The following is a 23,031-nucleotide window of genomic DNA, read 5'->3' as shown; positions in this document are numbered from 1 at the left end:
CTCGCCGGTGCCTGGACAAAGCCGTGTTTCCAAGGGTGTTTGTCCGTATGAGAGACCCGCGCCAGGCGCGCAGGACTGCAGAGGAGGGGCGAAGGGTTGCTGGGCGTTCAGGTGTCTGCCAGGTTCTAAATTCGGGCAAGCCCTTCTCCGAAAGGAAGTTCGTTGGTACCTGCGGGCTGGGCTGCCGGTAGGCGAGGGAAGCAGCAGGAGCGCAGGTTACAGGCTTTAGTAAGGGAAGGCACGGGTGGGGAGAGCAGAGCTGCCAGTGTCCCATAGCCTGTGCATCCCAGCGAGAGTTTGTGCTCAGGTAACGCACGGAGAGAAACCATGACTTTCCTCAGAAACTGGTCATACTGGTACTTGAGTAAGCAGGTCAGTGTTCAGCGCTTAAAAGGTCCAGTAGGCCACTGCGAGTTAACAGAGCCCTCTTATTTCTTTTCCATCACCAGGCATTTTTAGGCAGTCCCTGTAAATAGGATATTTGTATGTTTTAAACCTGCTGTCTCCATGCTGTTTTACCCGCACACACACAGGTGAAGGCACAGGGGCTCTGTCCTGTGGTGCTGGTAGCACTGTGCTTAGGGAACAAACCTGGGGGGATCACGATCCAGTTTTGCCTTTGCCCCCTCTTATTGGAATGGCTGTGGGGGAATTGGCTGAACTGCTCCCCGTTTTGTTACAGGGAAGGCTATTTATGGCTTTTAGCCAGTGTATGGAAGAGCTTGTTAGCAGGGTGGATTTTATTGGTTATTCTGATATGGTTTATCACTGTAAACTCAGGATTGGCATTGGAGATGTTATTATAATTTATTACAAACTTGTATTGACAGATTGAGGTCTGGGATCAGCACAGAGACTGAATGGGATGACGTAAGAACTGAATGGTGAAAACTTTTATGGATGGTTTGAACCTCAGCAGCCAAATTCTGAGGTAAATTCCATCAAATTGTGACTGAGCACTGGGGCCCTTGTGAGAAGTGCAGGGTGCAGTGTCCAGCAGGAGTGTTGAGGGACAGCTTGCTATCCACAGCTTTGGATGTACTGATTGTGGGAGGAACAGAAGCCTTAATGCAACAGTCACATGGTTTTATTCTTTATGGTACAGTACAGTATAATGGAACAGGAAAGATGTTACTTTGACAGTTAGTGTAAGCAACGGAAAGATGCTGAAATTATGCTTTGTTTAAAAACATACTTTTCATTAAAAATTCAACATTTTCCATCAGTCTAACATGATCAACTTTCTCTAAATTGGCCTGCTGCCCTTGAAATGTATTGTTCCAGGATTATGATTATCTCAAGGTGCTTAGTTTTTCTTATTTTTAATATATAGTCATTAAATTTTAAACCAGCCAACCTAGTTTTAATAGAACAGAGAGATAACTTTCAGCTATTTTTCGGTTATTATTTCTATAGGCTGTGTGCTTTTCAAACAGAAGTAATCATGATTGGCGAAGCTGTTTTGTTTTGTAGTAGACTTTAAGGGTTACTTTTCCCGTGAAACACACGAGGGCAGCAAAGGACTTCTGATACGTAGTTGCAAACCATGCAGCTTTAATTTCTATTTTAATTAAATAACCCCCAAACAAACAAGCAAAAACTCGCCTCCTATTTTGGGAAAATAGATATATATATCAGATTGACTGGCATAAAAAATTCTGTATAGTATAGGAAGAGGAAAAGGTTTGTTTCCCCTCGATTTGCCCTCTGTGTACATAGATGTTTCAATTTATCTTGTTCAGGAGAAAAGATTGTAAGAAAAGTGAGTGTCTCCTCTGGGGACTGGCTCAGGGGGAAGAAAGTGTAACAAGCAGCCGAATGTAGGCTGCTGACAGCCAAAGTGTTTCAGGTTTTATTTTTCAAGTGAACTGCCTACCATACCATAAAAAACATTTTTGTTCCTGTGCTCAGATGAACAAAATCCCACCAATGTTGACAGAGACCTCTGTGTGCAGATATGCAGTCCCTGCTGTGCTTTGAATTACTCCAGTGTAAATTTAGCCATGCTTCATTAAGATAAAAGAAAATGCACCTGTAAAATAATATTATAATAAGGCCTAATAAAAATAGGGCATAGAGGTGCTTGGTCAGTATATTGTTTTGGGGTTTTTGTTTGGTTGAGCTTTTTTAAAGGCTTTATTGATGCAGTTCTTATTGCTTCATTGACACAGGTATGCCGTATATTAGTTACACTAGTCATCACAGACAGATGATGAAAATATTTTTATGCTTTTTTTTCTCCCCTCAGAAACTCTGATTTTGAATTTTGTAATTGTAAATAATTACAAAAAAATACAAAAAACCATGCATTTTATGAAAATTTACATATCTCTATCCCATTCTGGGTAGTCATTAGAAGTATTGGATGACATGAAACAGTGCATCCTAAGGGAAGAAGCAATGATTAATACATATTTAGGAACCTCCAAACTCACTGTAAGATGTTTTCTTTAAATGAGGATATTCCTCTATTAAGAGAATTTGCTTCCCATCAGCTGCAAAACACCCATTTCTGAAATTTCTCATGACACAGCAGTGTTCTTAGTGGGTGGGTTTCTATAGTATTTCAGGTTCAGATTGCAAGATCATGTTAATATTTACTAGTCAGGGCTTTTTTCCCCCCCTTCCAGTGAATTTTTGCTTAAGTGTTTGAAATAGTTAATTAAATCTAGTTGGACAGCCTAGTTTCAGTGTCCCCTGGCCTCTGTGTTTATAATAGCATAGTAAAGAGGGCAAAATAAAAGAAATTACTGCTGAATTGGAGACAGGTCTGCCAAGGGTGGATGTTTCTGCTCCTAAGAGCATTAATGAGATGCATTATTGTACCTTCAGGTAGGAGTGATGCATTTATAGCACTTTGGGAGATATTTACTTAGCAGCAGTTTGGACTCCTATTTTAGGCATATAAGATATCTAACAAATGGAAAATAATTCAATTTGTGTTGTGTGATCTTCAGCCTCAGAGAGAAATTGTCTAAATCCAGCAGATGGAGCTAAGTGCCCTTTCTTAAAAATGCTTGTGAGGAAAAAATTTGTTCAAGGATTTGCTTATTTTAAGACCTTGAAGATGTGTTGTTTGCTGATAAGTTGCAGTGGTAGCATTTATTGAATATAAGCAAAGCAAGTGACAGTTGCAATCTTGGGATGAAATCTATTCATATGAGGGCAAATAAGTGGTGTTGATGTAGCCAATGTTCAGAAGTTGTCTTTTCTGAGCTCCAAGGTAGACTTTTTAAAATTTGTGAGAGGCACAGAAATTTGCATGTGGGAATACTTGGATTTGCAGGAATAACCAAACTGTGCCAGGGGCTGCCTTGGGTAGATAATGACAAACATCTGTGTTGACCATGAAGTCTCTCCTGGTAGAATGATCTTCCTTTGCAAATAATGAAATAACTGTGGGATCTGCTTCTCAAACCTGACTTGTCTAGCTCAGCTGAATATCCTAAACACCAGTAAGTCTCTAGATCCTTTGAAAAGATTTTTCTTCAGTCTTGTCAGTAAGGGATGAATTATGAATGAAGAAGGCTGGCACTGGAGCTAATAATTCAAAATCAAACTGTGAATCAAAATATAAAAATGCAGAAAGGAGCAACACCTCTTCTGAGTGAGAATGAAGTAAGAAGTCTTGTTCAGTTCTAGGGATCTGAGAACTGGCTTTTCTCTAAGAAATCTGATTTGCTGATACTCTGATTTTCTGTCTTCTGCCAGTCCCACTTGCCAGTCAAAAGTCACATTAAATATTCTCAGCTGAGAAATTTTCTCATATCCGGGTCATTCAGGTCTTATTTTCTTGTTGGCTTTTTGCTTGTTTGTTTTGATTTTTTTTAATACTTAATTATCTCCAGAAAGTGGGTTAAGTGGTCAGCTTTTCAGGAAGAATTTCAGGCAATATTTGATGTAGCTTGTCTTAAGGGCACAAGTAATGATAAACATTTTTTTCACTCTAATTGTTCTAATCTCTTCCATCAAACTGTTTGACCATGGGATGTAGACAAAGGGCTTATGTAGAAGTAATGCTGCTTCGCAGAGTCTACTTTGCAGTTTTCTGTAAATGCTCCAGTTAATTTGTTTGTATATACTTCATGAATTCATCATCAGTGACTTTGTTGGTTGAAGTATCCAGCAAGAGATTAAGAGGGCCTTCAAAATTCAAAGGAGAAACAAAATTGAAGAAAAAAGCACCATTTAGTATTCATGTTTTTTCTATCCTACATAGATTTTTGTGCCCTTTTTTGGAGAATCTGCTTGCTGACTTTCTCCATGGGTGATTATAATTCAAAACTGCTGTTGATTCGTCCCAATCTTATATTCTTTCTATTTCATTATTCTTTCTGTTTCATGTGCAATACCTTCTTCTTTTGTTTCACTGTGGAACTAAAAGAATGGATTTTACAGTCACATTGCTGTGAGTTAGTTGTGACTTACTGCTGTGATTATAATACTGTTCAAGTTATACTTTGTCCCTGTAGTGCTTTTTGTCCAGAGAACTCCAGTGCCCTTTGTGGGAAGGTCAGCAATGTAAAACCAATGTCAAATTTGCAAGTCAGACACGAGGTCTGTGTCCATGACTAACCTGTGCACAGAAATAGAGGGTCTGTTTTACATCAGTGGTTGAGATTTTATTGTGTAAAGTTATGCTAGAAGGTTAATTTGTTTTGTTGCTTTAGACTTTGGACTAAAAGTCTTTCATGCAGGAGGAGTGACAGTCCTACCTTCCTTACTGCTGCTTGTGTGAAATGCACCTCCCAATTGCCACTGTTTACATATGTGCTGCTAAAGAGGATATATTTTTCTGAAGTCTTGCAGCTCTGACATGCTAGGAGGGTATTAAGTCCCGGCTGCCTGTTGAAAATGGGAGGATTAGTATGCAGGAAAATAGATTTAGAGAAAGAGGTATAGGACTATGCCCTTGTTTACCTCTTTTGTTGCCATAGGAAGCGCACAACCTGCACCTTCAGTTTGCATCTATGGTCAATATAAGAGTGCCAAGTCATTATCCTGGTATTTTAATCACAGAATGGATGAGATTGGAAGGAGCCACTGGCAGTCATCTAGTCCCACCTCACTTCTCAAGCAGGTTCTAGGGTTTACTGAGGGTTGTGTCCAGATAACTTTCACTATCTCCATGGAAGGAGACTCCATGACCTCTCCAGGCAATCTGTACCAGTGACTAGTCACCTGCATAGTAAAGTTTTTCCTCATGTTCAGGTGAGACTTTCTGTGCATCAGTTTCTGCCCACTGCCTCTTGTCTTATTAATTGGCACCACTGAGCAGAACCTGGCTCTGTTTTTCTGTCACCCTCCCTTCAGATACTGGCAGACATTGAGGAGATTGAACCAGCTCCCTCTGCCTTTTCTCATAAGAGGGGTGATCCAGACCCCTCACCATTTTCATAGCCCTCCACTGGATGAGCTCCAGGAGCTCCATATATCTCTTGTTTTGAGAAGCCCAGAGCTGGACACAGCACTCCAGATGTGGCCTCGCCAGGGCTGAGCAGAGGAACAGGAATAGTTCTCTCATCCTGCTGGAATGCTCTCCCTAATGCACCATCAGCCTTTCTGGCCACAGGGACTCTACTGGCTACAACTTGCCCACCAGGACCCCCAGATCCTCCTCTGCTGAGTTGCTTTCCAGCAGACACAGCCTGCCCTGGAGCATGGGGTTGTTTCACCCCAAATGCAGGACCCCACATTTGCCTTTGCTAAATTGTGGACATTTCTCTTGTTCAGTTGTAGAAAGTTGTTCTTCTTTGTAGAAAGAAAAAAGTGCAGTGGGAGTGTGTCACATATACTTACACTAATAAAAGTTTGGAGACAAAGAAAAGGTGAAAATGTTTTTCTTATGTAGAAAGGAAGTGCTTCAGGATTCATAAAGGTGTCCTTTTACTTGGCTTAATGTAGTCATCTTATAAGTTGGAATTTGAATGTGTTTTGAAGTTGGGGGAGCAGAGGATAATTTATTATGCATATATAAAGCAACAGTCAAGAAAATTTTGAGCTTGTAGTTGTTCATACTTCATGTGAATTTTGGACTTAAATTGTTATTTTAATAGTAAGTGTTGACTTTTCATGTGAGATGATGCTATTTTATGACTGTAAACAAAAGTTTAGTTTCACTGTTATGTGGTTCTAGTGGTAGTTTTAGATGGTGTAAACTAGAAGGAGCTTTGTGTGAGTGTGTAATTGTAGTGATATGAAATTAATGTTATGGTGGGTACAACTGAGCCTTGTATATTTGTCTTAGTTACAGGCTTTGAACTTATGTCTACAGCTTGTCATGGGGAAGGGAGTAATCCTATTACAGCTTCTAAGTTTTCTTCTTACAAACAACTACAGTAGGCCTCCTGTGTAAGACCATACATGGCAGTGCACTTACCCAGATGATTAAATTACATTGTTTTGAAAAGATTAGATGATGTCAGGAACTGTTGAACAAAAAAAAAAAAAAAAAAAAAAGAAAGTTTTATTAATTACTCTAATTACTCAAATAGTTTTTCTATTTAGGTTGATTTAAAACATAATTACAGCTTACTTCACCCTTTCTCTTGTTCAAAACTACAACATAATATTGGCTTTTGCATTTTTGTATTAGCTTTTGCCTGCTGGTATTGATCATAAATATTTGGATACAGTACAATGTATGATTCTCTTTAGCTGATCATTAATATAACATAATCTATTAATTCAAGTATGTACCATATAGTTTATAGAAATAGTGGTGTGATGAATGTATTATATCACAGGCCTTAACAAAAGCACAAAATGTATAAAATGCTTCTATATGATGGAAAGAATGGTGGGAAATAGTTATGTTGATTCCAACATCTGCTGACTGACCTCTCCAAGGGAACAGTGACAAAAACAGAGCAGTGGAGACAAATCATAGAAGAATCTGTTAGCCCCTTGTTGGAGGATGTGGAACAACAGGATGGAGACACAAGAAGAAATAAAACATATCTCACAGGATGTTGTGCAGAAGAGTTTGAGTGTAAAGAAAACAAACCAGAGCTCCTGAAACATCAAAAACTCACAAGACTGTCTGAATAATGTATGAAGCAGATTAATATTTATGTGCCTCAATGTGACAGTATAACGATCACAGTCTTTGATTTTACCTGCCTGCTTTGTTGGCCAAAAGCCAAGGGCGCCCCAGGCACTGGTTAATTTTTTTTGCATCCCTTATTAAACTAAACTAAAAAAAAATTTAAAAAATCCAAATTGCAAATCTTGTTTTTCACACTGTTAGCAAAAGTTAATCGTGGTTTTAAAATGGTAGTGCCAGGCTTTGGGTCTTAAGGTCTGTCTTGTTTTGCTTCATGAGGATACTGAGCTGTTCTTCTAATTTTCCCAGGAAATAGAAATTTTATATGTCATATAAGGCAGATTTTTAATGATGGGGTTAGTTCTGCACCCCACAGTTTCTCATGTGTGTCTGAGCACAAAGGGTAATTGGAGAGGCAGTTTCTCTTGAAAATCCTGATCATGGCACATGTTACATGCTATACTTAAAAAGTAAATCTTTCTTGTATCTCAGCTTTTCCTTGAAATATTGAGACCTCATTCAAGTTGAATCCCTTCATACCAGAGATCATTGGAAACATTCTTTCACAAGGATGCAAAAAATGCATTTCTGCTATTACAAAAAAGCCTTGACATTATAATTTTTCTCATAGATTTTTTTAGATGTGTTTTATTAACCAGGCTAGCTATGTACAGAACATCTACAGTGTGTTTGTTGTGACAGATCAGTATCCAAAGGCTATGGATACATAAAATAGTAGAATTTTAAGAAAAGTAATCCATATTTAAAATTACATGAAAAGGATTTAATATCTAATTTAACACCTACATTTAAGTTTCACTTAAAATTAACAACATTGCAGTAATATTTTTAAACAACAGTTTTAAAATAGATTGGGATAATTGTAGAGGGAACATTTTGGCAGAAGAATTAAATATGTATATAGGAGATGTTCATGCTAAAACTGTATGAAAGCTTTTAAGCCTTTGAGCCTGTTAACCCCACTGAGATGTTACCAGCAGCATGTTGCTGGGTTTTAATACTGATGGCAAAACATTGTGCCAAACTGTGTTTTTTTTGGTTTTGTGTGGTCATTTCTGGGGAATGTGAACATAATATTCATGGCCAGATGTGGATGTGTAGCTGAGATTGGTACATGCTCTGGCTTCTCTAAGAGAAGCAGTTATCTCTGCTGGCTGTTCAGGGTGTGTTGCCAGTTGCTCTGAGTAGAACACTGTTCTTTATTGACAGATTACCATGAATGTTTCTATGCAGCTTTTAATTTTTGTTTTTTTTTTTTTTAGACTGAGATGGTGATCCTTTTTTTGAAATTAACATAAGTTCTCTTAGGGGTGGTTAAAGAAGTTGTAGTAATCTCTACCAGACTACCTAGGGTTAGCATCAGGCACGTTGCTTCTTTTGGTTGACCGTGAATACACAATGAGGCTAATATTTTCTGTGCTCAAAATGTTCTCATTAAGTTTTTTCTCATTAAGTTAGTCATGCTTAAGTATTTTGAAATGACTGAGAATTTAGTGAAATTAGATAATGTATAATTTGAGAAGAACTACAGATGTTTGGACTATGTTTTTAACACAATGTACTTCATTTCAATGTTAAAAAGAGAGGATATTTTTAGTTAACACCACCATTCATTTCCAGCCAAAATGAATGCAAAGAGAGTATGAAGGCCTAAGAAATTAGATTTCACATTTGTAGACTGTAGAAGGAAATGAGCACTAATGAATGCTTAGGAGATTTTTATTATATACCTTTGTGGTCCAGTTTTGGGAAGAATATGCATTATATCTGAGACATCATCCAGTTAAAGGACAGACTGGCTGGTCCTACAGTTAAATAACTGAGATATTATTTGCCTTAACAATTTATTGTAATTCAGAGGAAAGGAAATGCATGCAATTAAAATGGACAGTAAATGCTGTGGCAAGAGGTGCTTACCTAAGTCCAGCTTCCAGAGTTTTCAGGGACTCATTTTCCCCAGCAGGCCTGCCATATTACAGTCTGCCCTTGCTAATTACATGGGCAGGCTGCCTTGAACAGTGCTGAGTTTGAATTGCCACAGGACTTTTTATTTTTAAAGGGTGTATTTCTTTGGAGCCTGCAGCCACCCTGCACTAGCTGCACCCTGTGAATTCATCTTTGCCATGCAGTAGGCAGTCCATGAAGCATAGATAATGCACTTATCAGGGAAGCAAGTGCTGTAAGTGCACTTTTCCTTAAGATTGCTCCTATGGCTGTGGGAGAATTCTACCTAGAGATCCTTTGTTTATAATCTGAATAGATTTGGGTTAATTTTGCTCCTTTGTTTGAACTTTATTAAAGGACATTCCATATTTCTCATTCTTCTGTTCTGTTGAGTGTGATCTGCACAGCTGAAGGTATCATCTGGGTCATGCAGCAGACAGGGAGCAGCACAGGTATGGGCATGGAGGCAGAACAGGAAAGCACCACCAGGCAAATGTCCACAGAGTAATGATTTCCTGGTAGGCCTGAACTGGCTGCATTTTCAGTGCTTTCCAGGAAAGGAAGTAAACCCACTGGGGTGACTTTACCTTTTATAGCATTAAAAAATACATTCTTGTTAGAGTCAAATATAGTGGAGAGGAAGAAACTTCTGCCTTCACAGTGAGCATATGCCCCCTTCAGGTTTCCCAGTTATATCCTGCAGCAGCCAAGGCTGACTGCAAGCTTAGCAGCCACCCATGTCCCTAAAGAGAACCTGATTGAGCTATCCCATATTCAAAAGGTATTAGCTGACATACAGACAAAATGGAGATGTTAATTGTTTTATTTGAATTTTGGGACAAATGCCTGGTACTTTCTCATTTTCCTTTTGATAAAGGTGTTGACCATTTTAAGGACAATAATGTTAAGTCTTAAGATAATGACATCTCATTTGAAAGCTGGGTATGTCATGTGCTGTCTTTTTCTTGTTGATTAGAGGAATATACCATCAGACTGTATTGTTTTAATCACCTCTTTATTATAATCCTTTTGGAAAGTGAAGATTGTTTTCCAACCTCTTGCAAATCAAAATAAGAAAAAGGACAAAGACCAGCAGCTGCTCTGTCTGCTATAATGCAAGCATAACTCTCTCCTAAAGTGTAGATATAATGTTTGACTACAATTGTGAGAAGTAGTGCACCATGGAAACTTGATAGGTCATGGGTAAGTTGCACACCCCTTTGGCATGACTGGTTAGCCTTCCTTGAATTCATTGAAAAACTTTTAAGTGGATTTTAGCCTCTGACTGCTTTTTTTCTGGACTTGTCTTGCTCTTATTGAGTTACCACCTCTAAGGACTAGGAGCAGAGTGTTATAACATGATAAAAATCGAAATAATTTTCTCCATGGCTTACCAAGTGAAATATTCCTACAAATGCACTTGGTTCATCAAAATATCAAACTCCAGATTGTTGAAGTACTGCTTTTGGTAATTGTAGAGAAGATAAACTGGTTTGAATACAAGTTTAGCTCTCATATACTGATTAGTCATCAGTGATGACTCCAGTTCTGGCTTCACAACTTAGTCCTTGCACACTTCCCTTTGATTTTTGTAACCACTCTGAAGACTGAAAATGTCAGGGCAGCAGCTGTGTCACTAACCAAAATGCAGCAGTAAATTGGGAGCTCAGTGAGTTTTACTGAGCAGTCTCATGTGCTGTGAGTAGGAAAAAAATATTGAAAACAAGTGGTCCCACTGTTTTGGGAAAGAATAATTGAAAAGGATGATTAATTTATAAATTCTTTTCATTTTCATTTAAAATAAATTACTCTGGAGGCAATTAAGAATTTCTTCCCATGTAATAAGTTAAATTGATGAATTGTGATGGTCTAGAAATGGCTTAGATTTATTTTGGGCAAGAACAGTCTATCAAATTAAAAGTTATTAATATATTTTGTAACAGTCTTTCAATAAACAAAGACGCTTTACTGATACTGATTATATAAATGCTGTTTTTCAGTGATTTATCTTCACCTTAGTCTTTGAGGTCTTTGTCCAAGACTTAAGTTCAACTTTTAACTGATATTATTTTAAGAAGACAATCAATTAATGCATCTGAGTCAATGAGTTATGGACAAAAGACATTTGCTGAATAGTTTTAGCCTGAATAAAAGGTATTTAAAGAATTATATCTAGTGTTTAAGTTACCACCTTTGAAAATACTGTAAGCAGTTTTACTTTTCTGCATTGCAGGTACTTACCAATAGTCAGGAATTTAAAGCACAGGTTTCCTTTTGTTAGAGTTATTTTTTTTTCCCAATTTGTCCTTTAATGATGTAAAGCCTGTGGAAAACCTCTTATCACCACTTTCTCATCCTAAGGACTCTTGTATCTTTTCTAAACACAAAATCTTACTACTGATATACTGGAGTTAGTTTACTATAACTAACTATAAACCCAGAAGGATCAAAAGTAGGATTCTGCAAAAAGATTTGAACAGTATGTTTCATCAACTCACAGCTAATTCTCACTGACCTGTAGCTAAAGAAAAACTGAGGAGCCCCAGCTAATAGCACAGTATTTGGGGTATTGTGGAGATATTCATATGTATTCCTGATGTGAGCAAGGAGAGGACTTCTCCAGGAAAGCCAGAGACAGAGGAGAGGGCATGGTGGAGATGCTGTAATTTCTCCTTCAGCCTGATCCATGTCAGGTTGTACTGGCTTCATGATATTCCATTCCAATCTAAAATGTAATCTAATCAGAGAAATTTATTATTATGGTGGCAATAATAATGTAGTAATAAAATAAATGTATATATGTTTGTAATTAACACAGTGCAGTCTTAAAAACTGATAATTTTTAAATTATAAACCTACTTTATATACATAACTATATTGTCTAAAATTATAAGCTTGAATTACAGGAAGTTTGAGGTGCATATTATTTTAAAAAATGGCATTTAAGACTGGACATGCAGGAATTGAAATATTTTTAAACAGTATTTTATAATTCTTTTCACAGTTGTCTATAAAATAAAGTATTGTAGTTAAATATTATTCAGAGTGCATTTCAACAGATGACAGTTTTTTTTCCCCAAGAGATTCTGGGTGGTGGTGGTGAAGATCTACATTTTCCAAGTTGCATTTACCAAGATAAAGAGGGTTATACTCAATCTTTACTGAGTATCCATTATTTTAATAGCAGAAGAACTACTTAATGTAAATGTATTTGCAAGGGTACATGGCATTTGGTTGCATCATATTTTTATCTGTCAGTGTGTGGGAAAAAGATTGAAAGTGTCTCAGTGCAGCTTAAGTGAGCAATATGCTAAATGTGAGCCCGTTTTTAAAAAATCTGTAGCTGGAATATAGAATTACAATAAAGTTCACCAAAATTAATGGGCATAGAGATGATCAGAACTTTTAAGATCTGGTTGTCTGGAAACTATCTTTATGTATATTTCACAGTAAGAGTGCTTGTTCAAGAGGGCTTTTTGTACAGAACAGGAAGTCAGACATAAAATGCATCAATAAAAGATATTGAATAAACTGTACCACAGTGACATGTATCTGCTCTTAGAGTTTCAGGGGTTAATTCAAACCTCAATCTTGTACTATATTGCCATTTTAAACTTTTTCAGATCTGATGTATGCCCTACTCGGGCAGTAGCAGGTGTGAAAATGGTGTTACGGTGTTCTATGTATGTATGTATACTCTATCCTACTGTATATAGGACAGAGGTGCTGGTTGAAATAGATCTCTGTGCAACTGTTTTGACAGACAATCAATTGCACTCAAAAATAACTTAATATCAGGGTATAGTGACATTATACATAGTATCTAAATCTTATTTTCCACTACATTTTCTTCAATCATAATCTGCTGCACTGTGTTCCCCATTTAAAGGGAAATGTAGCCATTTCACAGTGTATCATTTCACGTGTATGTAAGATGGCAAGAAAGAGAGTAATATTTTTTTTTCCTTTTTAAATGTATTAGTAGAAGAGGAGGTAAGAAGTAGGAGTTAGCAGCATGTGACAATTCTGCTATCTTTTGATATCTGATGTGTCCATACTTGTCACAATTATTCCTCAGTGCTGCTTTAGGATTTTTTTACTTCAAGGAAGCTCAACTGCGGTCTCAGAAAGTTGTGTTTTAGCAGTAAAAATCAATTTGAAGTGTAATGGCTGCAATGAATAGAGATCATTCTCTTGGCAATATCTCTGTGGGATGTTTGACAGGTTTTACTCTTTGCTAAAGTGGGAAACATATCTTGCAAAAATGGTAGCACTTTTACTCCCATTGTTTACTGATGTGTAGGAGCATAGGCTACAAAGGAGTTTTGATACTGGGCTGGTAAGATCATTCTGCTACACCAGGAAATTACAATATCAAATGCTTTGCAGCTTACATTTATTTTTCCAAAGCAAAATTTTCAGTTTATGATATTATATATCATTCTAACTTCTGCCTACAGATACATTGATCTTTATATTGAGGTAAACAGTGCAAAGAAAATGAGACTGAGATTTGGTGTCTGCTCATAATGAAGTACTACTTCCAACCCCCTCCACCACAGGATTAATTACATAATTTAGTGGTCAGATACCTAGTGGCATGACAGAGATAGTCTTAATTTGGCTCAGAAAAACAAAGAAATACTAATTTCTTTACATCACATATAAAAGGACTAGGACAATGAAGAGGAAGTAAATGATAGTATGTTCACAAACAAAAGTCTCAAATGCTTCTTTTGTGGCTGTAAAGGGATTTATGAAGACACTCAGTTTGGTGTAACCTTACAGCATTTGAAAGGTGACTCATCTTTTCCTAGCTCCATACCAATGTGAATAGAGTCCAGGATTTATGAGGTGATACACAGTAACTTTGCTTTCTGCCAGCACTGTCTTGGCCTTGGTTGAACATCCAAGTTCTTGGCTAATGAAAAGGTTTGGTTTGCCTTTTGCACTTACATGCTGAGCTACAGTAGAGCAATAATCAGAGCTTGCCTGGTTTGCTATGAAGAGTTATGGTAGTGTGAAGTGCTCAAGTATGAGATACTGTAGCCCAAATGCTCTTAAAAACATAACCAATGAGGATGAATTTACTATCTACAGGAATCAAGTTACAACAGACTAGTCTGGAGACTTGGAACTGCAGAAAATAATTTAGGTGTCCCTGTAGACAAGCTGAACGTGTGAAAGTGATGTATCCTCTCAATAAAGAAGGCCAACTGCATACTAGACTAAAAGCAAGGGCATGGAGAGCAGGTGGAGGGAAGTGATTATTTCCCTCTGTTTGGTGCTTGTGAGACTATATCTGAAATACTGTGTTCAGCTCTGGGCTCTCCAGTACAAGAAATACATAGATGATACTGGAGTGAGTCCAGAGAAAGGCCACTGGGATGCTAGAACAAATTTATGTACAAGGAGAGGCTGAAAGAGCTGGGTCTGTTTAACCTGAAGAAGGAAAGATGCTGTTGCTGTCCTAAAGTGTCTGGTGGGTAGTTAGTGGGAAGATGAAGACAAACTCTTCTGGTAGGTGCACAATGGCAGGAGACATCAGAGAGAAGTTGCAATGAGGTAAATCCAATTAAATAGCAGAAAAACTGTTTTACACTGAGGATGGTCAGACGTTAAATCTGAGAGTGATTGTATAATCTCCACTTTCAAAGATATTTAGAACTCGAGTAGAGAACCTCAGCTTGGCAAATTTGATCTCATGAGAGCTTTTCAGTCTGTATTATTCTGATTCTTATTTTGTAGTCTGACAGAAACGGTAGAAAATGTTACTCACAGATACTATTCAACGAGTTTTGCCTTGAGGGGATATTTCAAAGGAACCTGAGATACTGATTGTGGAAGCTCATTCCTGTCTTAGTTGAATGTAGTCTTTATTTACTAGAGTGCACTAGAGTGAAAAAATGTTCAGTCACTGTTTGAGCCAACAGCTCTGTTTCTCTCCAGATAGCTGAGAGAGAAAATGGCTTTTCAACAATGGATGTATTAAAAAGGTCTGCTGTATATCTCAATGTATGCCTTCAAACTTCTTCAGCTTTCTCCAGAAACTAAGTGGGTTCACTTGCCCCTGTGCTGAAGTTGACATTTTATGCTAGAGTATGACAGAGCAATTGGACTTTATTAGTATATTTTGTCCCAAAATTTATGATAGTCTCTCCCATTAAATAAGATGATCTATTTGTTAGTGTTTTGGTTGGGTTCTTTTTTTTTTTTTCTTTTTTTTTTTTTTTTTTTTTTGGTGGGGGGGCTGGGTTTAGGTAATAAGGTATTAAGAGCACTTGAAAAACATGTAGAGTTCTTTACCCCATTTTCATTGCATGGACTAAAATAAGGGGCTTGAATTGGAATATGTGGGTTGTTTGTCCTTTTCGGACTGGCAAGGACAGAAGAAAATTAGGCACCGAGAGGTGCACAATACACATAGGCTGATAGTGGAAACTGTCATGTAAGTTGATACTGTGCTTGAGCCCACCTGAAGCTTCTCTTCCTGATTGATGTTGCTTCTCAAAGGTAAGGAAAGCTTTTGTGCTGGTGCCACTTTTGGTGAAGAACCCAGTGTAAGTGAAAATACCCAGGTCCTATTTAAAGTAATGAATTTCTTGCATACAAAGTCAATGTCATACTTTTTAATGCTCATCTGAATAATAGTTCATGCAATTTTCACAGTAACAGGATTATTTAAATTGCTTTTTAAGGCTACAGTGATTAAATCATCTTGTTTATTTTTTACACCAGTAAAAATCAGGGCATGGATTTTTTTTTCCTAGTTATTTGCTTACATAATGGTGGTACTTATAGAGATGAGCGTCATGTCTACATCATTTGTACATGGGACATCCAATAAAGATGAGGAAAACTAAATGTGAAAAGGGGCAAAATTCATTAACTTACCTTAGCAAAATAATTAAACCTGCGTTAGTGAAGAGCTTATCATTGTATGATCTGATGTAAAGAAAAATTTGTCATGTAACCAAGATGATACTTGATTCTGTTTGTCCTTGTTTGTTTTGACAGAAAAAAGAAGGTAATTTTTATTAAAGGGGAACTTTCCAATTTGAGCTGTTTGGAGAGCTTTAGAGTTGTTATACATGAAGTGTGTGTTATTCTAGTGACTCTGCCCTCCTGCTCTATTTGTTTGTTTCCTTGCATGGTTTCACTAAGAGCCTGTTTTGTACTTGGGTCCTGCCTCTGTGCCCAATTATGTGTCTGTAGCTGAGATAACCCCTGCTTTAACAAGGGATGGCAAAAGAATTGTTTACATACATCTTACTTTTAATTTAGTATTTTCCAAAATATTTGTCAAACATATGTAGGAAACTTTAGATCACAGCTTCACATCTTAGGCTGAGTTTTGTAGCTCTTCATTTATCTAAATTAATTTTTTCTCAGTTGTTAATAATTCAGTTAAATTCTAAATGTTTCATAATGTATAAAGGACTATACACCTCAGAGGTATCCATACTATCTGCACTAGATAATTTTCATCAGCTATCTTAATCAGCTATTGGGTATGATGACTTCACAGTGTTGCCTTTAACTAGCTGAGAGTAGGCGTTTTCAATGTTTCATGGTTTTTAGAGATATTAATCTGGTTTTTGCAGATTCTAAATTGTATCTTCATCCATGCCCTTTAAACTGCAATGAGTATGCTAGATTAAAAGGAAATGTCACAATCTGTTGTCTTTATTCAGAATTCCCAAATATGAGAAGAAACACAGGGAGTGTAATAGTTTTAGGAAAACATTTATTAGTCAATTGTTGGGGTTTTTTTTCTTTTTAACCTCCCTTTGTTATTTTGAGAAAATATATACAAATCAATGTAATATTAGATATAACCACAAATGAAATAACTGGAAGACAATTCAGTATGTGAAATGTATGTTCATAAAGTACACTAATTAAACATTGACAACTAATATTGATTTTGATGTAAAAGTTAAAACCAGCAAGGCTGAAAATGGTCTAAGTTCCTTAATGGAGGGACAGACTCAGAGCTCTTTGAGTGTGCCCAGGTAGAATGGGTTTACTAGCCAGCAGCTAAGCACCCAACCAGCAGCTCACCCCACAGTGGGACAGGGGAGAGAATTAGAAGAGCAAAGGCTGGCAGCCCTGAGATGAAGCAGTCATGCTGCTGCATGTGCAAGCAGAACAGTAAATCAGAAATGTATTCACTATTTGTTTATGGTGGGCCAATGTCCATCCAATCCCTGAAAAGCAAGGCTTCAGCACTTATAATGGTTGGTTGGACAAATGAAAGCTATAACCAAAACCATTCCTCCTCCTCCTTTCCCTGAGCTTTTATTGCAGAACATAATGGCATATTGTAGGAAATGTCCCTTTGGTCAGTTTGGGTCCACTGTCCCAACTGCGTCCCTTTCCAACCTCATGGCACACCTCTGGCCTATTCCCTGAGGTGGGCAGAGCAGTGAAAAGAAAACTGTGATGCTGTGAAAGTCAGAACACTGGTGTGTTAATAACACTATTTAATCACAAGTCCAAAATGTACAGTGATATGGGTTGTACAGGATTAACTCCATCACAGCCAGACCCAGTACAACAGGGAAGGCAGCATTTATTCAGAGGAATAGTTTACTTTCTCTCTCCCTGCAATAAAGTTATTAGTAAAAAAATAGCAAGGTATATAACTTATAAATATTATCTGCCTAAAAGTCTGCTGCTTTTTTTCTCAAGATATGTTAGACAATATAAGGGAACTGTACAATCTTATATGTACTTACTGAAAAATAATAAACTGATGTATTGTTCTGAGCTTTGAGACTGTGCCTCCATTAAGGAACTTAGACCATTTTCAGCCTTGCTGTTTTTCACTTTTTACATCAAAATCAATTTTAGTTGTCAATGTTTAATTAGTGTACTTTATGAACATATATTTCACATTCTGAATTGTCTTCCGGTAATTTCATTTGTGATTATATCTAATATTATGTTGATTTGTATATATTTTCTCAAAATAACAAAGGGAGATTAAAAAGAAAAAAACCCCAACAATTGACTAATAAATGTTTTCCTAAAACTAACCCACTGAGGAATTTCTGGCTTTCTGTTAGCACTAGCAGGAAAGTAGGAGAAAGGAGAAAATAATAGATCAAATGCTGTGTTTCTGTGCATAGAATTTTGTTTTTATTTGAACATACACTTTATAGTAGAATGAATTTAGCTTGGTTTGTAGGAGCAGAAAAGGTCAAGGATGTATGACTTAGAGTGCTGTCTGAGCTAACTGCACTTAAGTTCTGGCAGGAGGTTGCCATACATAACTTCTATTGATGCACAGTCACTTCTCATGCTGGTGGATATTTCATGCTTTCAAAAATGAGGCTAAGTCAGATGTTTTTACAAGACCTGGGGAAAAAGCTTTTGCCTTGGTGATGTAAAGGCCATAATGCTGAGAATAAAATCTTAGACTGTTCTTAAGCCCTCTAAGTTCCCAGAAAGTAATTTTCCCATATCACTAAGCCATTGTGTGGTTTCAGCAGTGGGTTTTGCCTGATTTTGTAGAATCAGGTATAGAAATCAAGTGGAGTCCATAATTGGGGCAATATTGATGAATTCATTATTAATTTCTCTCCTGGTTTTTCTTATTTGCTGAATTTATCTCTGCTGAAGTTTTCTGTCTCTGTGAAAAGGATGTAATTTAGGACAATCCTGCCTCTATCCAGACTGTTGCATGCAGACCAACTTACTAGAAACTGGAAACAATTAAAATTATATTGTGCTAATAGCTGTCCTTGTTGGGTTCCAACAAAACTATGCAGTGTTTGTCCAACATCAATTTGCTGACTTTGTAGTAGTGGTACAACTGAGATGATGATGAAAACTAATACTAAAGCTATGCAAATTGTGGAACATAAAGGACGTGTTTCAGGTGGCCATGCATAACTGAGCTTTTGGTATTTGGGCAAGAAGTTGATTTGCATACATACTTGAATATATTTTGCACCTTATTTGATCAGTAGCTAATCAGTGCATAGAGATGGCATTCAGATTTCTGATATGAATACACAAATAGTACCTTGTGAATTCAATCAAGGGCTGTGAAGCTGCAGCTGGGGAGCTCTACTCAGCTGGAGTGAAAAGTTATTAATATATCTCCTATGATTATGAAAGAGGAGGTAACAGGGTTTTTCTTTTCATTAGTGCTTTGAAAGGACTTGCTGATTTATTCATGTGTGGAAGATAGCTGAGAAACTAAAAATCAACTGTGGACTGACTCCAACTCTATTCCCAATTTTTATTTTTAAACTTTATCTACAAGAGACCTATGATTCTTATCACTTACTGAGAAGCAAGTAAATGGAATGAGTACTTTCAGTACTTTAAGAGTACTTTCAAAGATTTCCCATTTTGTCTTTTGCCTTCTTAGGGGAAAAGAAGAATTTCTGTGGATGCTATGTGAAGGTGCCCACATGGGCTTGCATATTGCAGAGAAGATCACTGAGATTATAACACTGTAATTGATTCTTGCTTCTAAATTGCTGTAAGTTTTGTCAGCAGTTAAAGAGCCTTTATGGATGAGTCTGCAATCTGAAGATTCCACTTGCTGTTTTCCTGTCTTTCTCCTGGTTTTTACTTCTGTGTTAATAGTTGTGCTGGTAAATTGCAACTGCAAGATGTTTATATCCACAGCAAAGGAGTTGGTATTAGATGGTTCTTAAAGTCTTTCCAACTTAAGACATTTTGGGATCAGTTAGAACATCAAGCAACCTTTATATGATCTGAAGATGTCTGTATTCTCTTGTAAAACATTGTATTTTTTTGAGAGAAACATTACCCTGCTTTACTTATCAGTTATGCAAGTAACATTTTTTAAAAAAAGTTGGTAAATGGTGAGCTTAAATACACTGTGACTTATAAAGCTATTTTTTATTTCTTCCAATCTTGTTGCTCAGTGTTCCATAGCCGTTTCAGCCTTGGAAGTTATTTTTGTCCATGAATGTTGTCAGCTATAAAGCTCAAGCTGTTGACCTATCAGCAGACTTCCCCCTGAAAAGAATTAAACTACAGAACCCTGTTCTTTTAAGTAACTTGACTTTTAACTGGCTTGACCTTCGATTGACTCCTCAGCTGGCTTTGCACTGAACTGAAATTTCTGTGATGGTAACATCATTAAGAATGCAATTTCCTTTCCCTCTGACATATTAGCTACATTGTCAAAAACCTTTGTACAAGCATTTTCATATGTGCAAAAAGCTGCTGTTCAAGAGAAAACACTGGTGTTGCTTCTTGCAATAGGATGTTCATTAGATATGATGCAGTGATAAAATAACATGGTCTCTTTATTAAGTGCATCTACTGGTCTTTTATGACTAGAAAGGTTTTTATGCAGTGTTGTAATCTTGCCAGCATTTTAATACTTGTGTATTTTAATGAAAGATACAATTGATAGGCAAGCTGCATTTTTGTTATTTTTTATGTTGCAAACCAAGCTGCTGCTGATTTTTAACTATAACTATTGTATAGTTGTTTCATAACTATTACTATTACTATTACTATTACTATTACTATTACTATTACTATTACTATTCAGCAGCAGCTTACAAGAAGATTATTTTTATTGTAAAAATAATAAGATAAATGGGGTTTTTGTTTTGTTATTTAATTTACGTTCCTATTAAATGGAGTAATCAAGTAGACTAAGGCAACTTCTTAAAATAATGAGATTTGCTTTTATCAGAGTAGACATTTTTTTTAAATGAATCATTAATCTTGTAGTTAAAGCACTGATTAAGAATGTTGTCTGATTTGCATTCCTTTGTCTAAATTTGATTTAGGAGGGCGGCTATTATAAAAGAGATTGATAAACCTATTTATTATAAAATAATATCTCTGGTATCTTGTATATCCTTTGCAACTCATCGTCTGTGCTCTGTTTAACTTATTGGACCTAACCATTCAAGCTCTGAGATAAATTGATTTAATATTTTCCTTTTCAATAACTCAAGTACTATGGGACTAGTCAAATTAATTTGAAATACTCTCAGAGGTGTCTGTGAGTGCTCAGACCTCTTACTTCTGGGGCTCTACACAGCTCTACACAGCCTAGGAGAGGGCAGACATGCTCTGCAGTGCCTGGATAGGCACTGAATGTACTCACAGCTGTGGTCTTTGGGTTGAGTTTTGCATGTGAACTTGCTGCTGCTTTACAGCACAGCCCAGCAGTGCAAGGACTTGCTTTTCCACACCTGCGGAGCAGAAGGCTTGACGTTCAGAGGTGTGAAACTTAAAAGCTGTGGAATCACTGTAAAAAATGAAATCTAGAAATAGAAATAGTTACAGAAAATTGTTAGATTATATTTTAAAAAATACTCAGATATTACCACAAATATTTATGCTCTGCTGTTTGAAATCCTTCTTGTCATTCAAGTTTAAGCATGTAGGGAGTTATTAAAGAAGTGCAGTGAGTCAGAGCTGCAGCAAAACAAGCTTGATGTCAGTGTCCTGTAGTGGGCTGTGACCGGTCACTCTTTCCACTCTGTCAACTTCTCATCTTTCTTTAACTGTGGGTAGGGTACTGTTTGCATTTTCAGGATCAAGGCTTTTGTTTTTATGCAAAAGTGTATGACTTTCCATGTTTGCTCTTTTTCTTTCTCACTTGTGTGCTTACATTGTATTTTGCTCTTTGCTTGAAGAAAATATTTAGTGTAACAATACTCTATTCTCTTAATTCACAGGACAAGAACCTACAAGAAGTTTGCAATTGATCTTCCTTCCCCTCTCTCCACTTGCACAGACGTATTTCAGAACTGAAGTTTCTGCTTTCATAAGTTTTAGGAAAAATTGACTTCTCTTACCCAAAGGTAAAGACCCTAAATATAAAAAATGGTTCCTTTATGAAATCTGACAAAGATGCTGCAGGGAAAGTAAGAAGATTTTCATGGGACTGTAAACATAACTAATTTCTCCATTGCGCAGCAGCCCACAAGTAGCAAATATTTATTTTATCTCTCAAGCTGTTATCAGCTAAAAAGGAAAAAAAAATATCTTTGTGATAGCATTTCAGATGTTAATTGTATTTCAGAAACATATCTCTCAAACAGAATTCTTGAGTAAGAGTCCTAAGAGAAACATTTTAATTTAAATGTAAAGCAGTTCATACATGATGATGAAGTAAATGATGAAGTTTTTTTGTTATTACTTTCTTTGTTTTGTGACTTGAAACTCTGCCATAAGGTCAGGTTAGAAGAGGGTTGTACATAGCCAGTCATAGGTTCCATGAATTCAGTGCTTACAGGCCAAGTTACTAACATCACTTTGTAAAAGATTCCGATAAAAAGAATGTGCCACTCTAATGTTCCAGACCAAAGGAGGATATGGAAGGGATGTTTGTGATCTCCTTTCATCTCCTTTGTACAAAGCTGTGAACAGCAATGCATTATAAATCAAGAACTAATAGGTGGTGGTGCTCCATCTTCTCTCTTTCATTAACACAGAGACCACTCAACAATGACTGCAGATATTCCATGCAGGAATTTAGAGCTGTAGCTTGGGTTTTCTTTCTTTGAGTATGCCTGACACAGGTCTCAATTGTCTCTTTTGTTAAGCTGCATTGATCTTTCACAAACACAAGCTCCACAGGATTGTTTTAGATCTGCGGGTGTGTGCTAGTGTCGGTTTGAAAGAAAGGTGTCTGCTAAGGAAGGCAGGAGCATCTCTTGAAATGGAAAATGTAAAAACCCCCTCTCTCCAAATTATCAAAATTTTGCAATTAAGGGACTCTCCGGCAAGGATATGGGAATAGGAATAACAGTTCTTTACTAGGAAAATTAAGCTTAAAATGCAGTAATACAAAAAAACCAAAACACTGACAGAGTCAGAATGCAACCTGACATCCTGTCAGTCAGGGTGTTGTTAGCAGTCTGATTAAATGGTGGCTCCAGTCCTCCTGGAGTGACAAATGTGGTTCTGTTGAAGCAATTATCTGGGAGAAGGGTGCAGTTTACTTCTGAAAGTCCTGTGAAGATGTAGAGAGGTCTAATCTTCCTCTGGGAATCCAGAATCTG

The 23,031-nt window shown here is 37.0% G+C and overlaps 2 long non-coding RNA genes across 3 annotated transcripts in view; one reads left to right on the top strand and one right to left on the bottom strand.

Annotated features, from left to right (window-relative positions):
- The window catches only part of LOC306801925, a 446,558-nt gene that overhangs the window by 279,734 nt on the left and 143,793 nt on the right, over nucleotides 1-23,031 (bottom strand). The window lies entirely within an intron of this gene.
- Nucleotides 15-22,045, top strand: LOC306801924. 2 transcript variants are annotated; one of them, XR_013774222.1, is made up of 3 exons: nucleotides 15-122; nucleotides 19,395-19,508; nucleotides 21,703-22,045. It is a non-coding gene; the product is annotated as an uncharacterized lncRNA (long non-coding RNA). The 2 variants fall into 2 exon arrangements; XR_013774223.1 differs by having other exon boundaries at nucleotides 34-372.

This window comes from Erithacus rubecula (assembly GCF_903797595.1).
Source record: "Erithacus rubecula genome assembly, chromosome: 5".
Classification (NCBI taxonomy): Eukaryota; Metazoa; Chordata; class Aves; order Passeriformes; family Muscicapidae; genus Erithacus; species Erithacus rubecula.
This window is presented reverse-complemented; position numbering and strand designations above follow the sequence as displayed.